Raw genomic sequence first — 2986 nt, forward strand, 5'->3', positions numbered from 1 at the left:
GTCCCTCTACAAAGCAGAAAGACACCTACTGTAGGTGTCCAGTGCTGTGCTATGTGATAATTAGCCCTACTAAAAGTAGCAAACCTGTGGTCAGTAGGTTACACAAGGTACTTAATTTTTCTAAATGTGTTTCTTACATTAAAATAAGAGAATTGAATGTAGACCTCAAGATCTCCAGCATCTTAGCTTTTGAGGAGGGTGAGAACTTGCTAGGAAGCCACACGTCGGGTTCGGTGGGATGGTACCGCAGTGACTCCTCGCTGCTCCCTCTCAGCAAAAAAGCCTTGATTGGATTCACAGGCAGCCCAGCCTTAGTGCTGGGAAAGTGGTCTGGGATGAAGCCTCCTGCCAAGACAAGGACGGCACATGTGCTGCAGTCTCCACCAGTCCCTGCACTACACCCCCTCCCCACCAAGCTCTGGGTTCTATGGAAGTCACTTGACCACAGGCAAAACAAATCCACTTGTGGGGAAAACTTATCTTAGATGCAACTGAAATGATCTGCGGCTACAACCAAAGAATGGGAAAGAAACTGCCTCGGGGTGGCTTGTTCCCCAGGATTCCATGTAGCAATGAGGATGGTCATGTTTGGTTGTCAAAACTGGGATTGGTATCTAAGGGGTACAACCAACGATGCTCTGAAGGCTCCTATGATCACTCAGAGTAAAACAGCTGGTGGGGAGGGCATGAGGCTCAGTTGGTAGAGCACGGGCCTGTCAAGCATGAAATGATGGTTTCTGGCTGGAGAGATGGATAAGGACTGGAGACTGCCTAGCATGTGCAAGTCCCCAGGTTCAATTTGAGAGACAGAGGCAAAGACAGAGACTGAGCATATGTGTCCTTCCATTTTGTAGATAGACAACCCTCAGGCAGAGAGCCTGCCGGCTTTGGCCAAGGTCACCCGGCAAGCTCATGCCAAGTGCCAAACTGCTGTTTGTTTGGTGACTTCATCTAGAGAAAACTTATTTGGACCTCCAAGCCAACACCCCGAGAAGAGTGCCACCTGCACCTTGACTTTTAAGGGAAAACTGACCTTGACACTTCCAAAATGGCTGCTTTCATGATCCTTGTGGCCATAAACAAAGGTTCTACCTATTCCAAGGCTGTCAGGGGTAGAGCTAGAACAAAACACCCTCTGACTTCCCGTTCAATAGGATCCCTCACCCCAACACCCCTTAATTTTGCAAAATTCTTGCCCTGAGCTTCCCACCCACACAGAAGTCCCAGAACTGTACCTGAATTCCTTCCTCCCTTCCTCCCTTCCTCCCTTCCTCCCTTCCTCCCTTCCTCCCTTCCTCCCTTCCTCCCTTCCTCCCTTCCTCCCTTCCTCCCTTCCTCCCTTCCTCCCTTCCTCCCTTCCTCCCTTCCTCCCTTCCTCCCTTCCTCCCTTCCTCCCTTCCTCCCTTCCTCCCTTCCTCCCTCCCTCCCTGCCTCCCTGCCTCCCTCCCTCCCTTCCTTTTTTCCTTCCTTCCTTCCTTCCTTCTTTCTTCCCTCCCTCCCTGCCTCCCTCCCTCCCTCTCTTCCTTCCTTTCTTCCTTCCTTCCTTCCTTCCTTCCTTCCATCCTTCCTTCCTTCTTTCCTTTTTCTCTCTCTCCTTTCTTTTTTGAGATAGTTTCTCGTGTAGCCCAGGCTGAAGACACACAGCATATCATCCTGCCTCCACCTCTGGAGCCCTGGGATCTCAGGCCTGTGCCCCCAGGAACTAATGTTCTGCAGTGCTGAGATTCCAATCCAAGGCTTCACTAGGTAAGCCCTCCACTGGCTGAGCTACACCTCCAGCCCCTAGTTTGTATGGATCCTGTGCATTAGCAGTTAGCTTTGAATTGCCACCAATAGCAATGCATTAAGGAAAGAAATAGAAACACTTCCTCTAGGAGTGACTTACCCAAGAGCGAGTCCAGATTTGAATTCTCTATGTGATGCTCTTGGAGGCTTCTGTCCCGTCTGTCTACTGTGCACATCTGAACTTGTGCCTGCCTGGAGGCTGCCTTGTGAATCTGTCTATCTCTGTGTCTGCATCTGTTCCTGTGTGTGAGACAGTCTCTTCTATGTGTTCTGTGCCTGTGTGTCTGTTGTTGGGTGATTCTCTGTCCCTCACAAAGGGCTTTGCTCTGTCTTTATTGAACAGCATAGAAAGCATCACACAGAGGACAAGGCAACAAAAATCAACCAGCATCCTCTCTCTCTCTCTCTCTCTCTCTCTCTCTCTCTCTCTCTCTCTCTCTCTCTCTCTCTCTCTCTCCATCTCTCTCTCTCCCTCTCTCCATCTCTCTCTCCCTCCCTCCCTCCCTTCCTCCCTCCCTGCCTCTCTCTCTCTCTCTCTCTCTCTCTCTCTCTCTCTCTCTCTCTCTCTCTCTCTCTCTCCTTCCTTCCTACCTGCCTTCCTTCCCATCTGCCTTCCTTTTTTTGTTTGTTTGAAACAGGATTTCTCTGTGTAGCCCTGGCTGTCCTGAAATCTACTTTGTAGACCAGGCTGTCCTCTACTGATTGTTTCCGAAGCTGGTCTAATGTTTCTTTCCCAGGAACAAGCATTGTCCTTCTCCCTCTGGTAACACTCAGCGAGGCCTCTTGAAACAGAGAGAATATACATTTCTTGGTGGTGGTTGTTGCTATTGTCATTTGGGGGGAGGGGTTGGTGAAACAATCTTGTGTGTCCCAGGCTGACCCTGAGCACTCTACATAGCCATGGATAATCTTAACTCCTGATCACCCTGCCTCTACCTCCCGAGAGCTGGGGTTCCAGGTGTGTGCTGGCAAAGGACCTGTCTTTGGCATGTTTTTCAGTGTAGTTCTAGAACGACAAGGGAATGGAAAAAACAAAAAAAAAAAAACAAGAAAACCAAACATTTGGACTCCAGCCCTTTATTGCACTTGACTTTGGGAAAATCTCCACCTTGCATACTCCTCCTGCTTCTCTGGCTGATAAGGCCACTCATAAAAAGGAAGCTTGGCCAGGGCAAGACCTACAGACATCCACAGACACACC

This window comes from Mus caroli, unplaced genomic scaffold (genome assembly GCF_978045245.1).
Source record: "Mus caroli unplaced genomic scaffold, Mus_caroli_1 scaffold_6, whole genome shotgun sequence".
In the NCBI taxonomy this organism is placed as follows: Eukaryota; Metazoa; Chordata; class Mammalia; order Rodentia; family Muridae; genus Mus; species Mus caroli.